Source organism: Pygocentrus nattereri, chromosome 9, assembly GCF_015220715.1.
Source record: "Pygocentrus nattereri isolate fPygNat1 chromosome 9, fPygNat1.pri, whole genome shotgun sequence".
NCBI classification, from domain to species: Eukaryota; Metazoa; Chordata; class Actinopteri; order Characiformes; family Serrasalmidae; genus Pygocentrus; species Pygocentrus nattereri.
In genome coordinates this window covers 18,012,765-18,014,227 of record NC_051219.1, presented here as the reverse complement: position 1 = coordinate 18,014,227, position 1,463 = coordinate 18,012,765, and positions in this window count along the sequence as shown.

Below are 1,463 nucleotides of genomic sequence, written 5' to 3'. Positions count from 1 at the left end.
AAACCTTTGAATTGTAGTGTATCTTCACTGATTACCAGTCAAAAGTCATCATGTGAGGAGGTTATTAGTGCTGTGCTAGAATTTATATATGTCAGGAAACAGGATGTGTCAGTTCTGTTAGTCATAAAGTGGACTGAAAATGTCTTGGGCCCCCTAGGGGCCTTGGAATCTGATCCCTTCTACCCTCATACTCTATACTCTCTTGCTTGCTTGCTTGCTTGCTTGCTTCCTCTCTCCCTCTCTCTCTCTCTCTCTCTCTCTCTCTCTCTCTCTCTCTCTCTCTCTCTCAGACAGAGGGCTTTGAGGCAGTGCTGGCTCTGACACACATTAATGCTGACAAGGGGCCTCCCAGCCCACTGTCCTCCAGCTCCAGTCCCCCCTCCCCTGGCTAAGATCCCTCACCCTGCTGACCTACTGCTCATGCGCGAGACCAGCACACTGGGACAAAAGAAGCACGGTGGGTGCTGAAGACTTTTAATCAGGAGCTGATAACTGAACACTGTATCACTGTTATATTTCAAATGCTTCTCTGTTTTTTAATTGCTTACATCTTTTAGAAATGCCAGCTTTACCATGTGTGAAGATTTCATGACGAATAGGTCAATAGAAATGCTTCAAAATGAGTTGGAAGCAAATCTTCCTAGTACATAAACACGTACTCTAAATTCACCACTCTTACCTGTCCAAAAATGGAAACTAAGCTGTAAGAACTTCCTGTTTTGAATTTGACTTGTAAAGTCACCAAAAAAACCAATGCATGTACATATATCTACTTATTCAGCCTACAACAGTTTAGCTCCACCCATTCACACTGATGTTATAATGTACAAATGCACAATTGTATGCAAAAGTTTGAGCACCCCAGTTTAATTGCATGCTTTGTTGATTTACTAAGTGAAAATAAACACACATCCTCTACAGAGAACACACTTCTGTACACTTAAATGATCACCTACTGTTGCTGAAGTTTGCAAAAAACACAAAATGTATGGCCTGCGCACAAGTTAGTTATTTTGTTCTGTTATTTTCAATACATTAAACTCAGCAAATGAATAGAATTTGTCCACTACAATGAACAGACAAATGCCATGTTTAAGTGTGTTTCCTGTAGAGGGTGCGTTAACTCATTTTCAACTCATTTTAGAAAATCAACAAAAAATAATTTGACTGGGATGGTCAAACTTTTTGCATACAGTTGTATCGGTCATACAGGTACAGTAACAAACACAGCCTGTTACAACTGGTTGTGGTACATAAAACCCCCACAAATGTCATAAGTTAAATACTAAAAAGCAAGTTGGCATTTCAGAGATAGAAGGTCTAGCAGCAATAGCCTTACTTAAAGTAATTTCACTGAGATCTTAATGCCACATAAAACCGATCACCCTGCCATTTGTTGGTCTGAGCAGGAATGAAACCAGACTATCAAGATCTGTTAACAAAGCAAAGAAGAAATGTCTTCA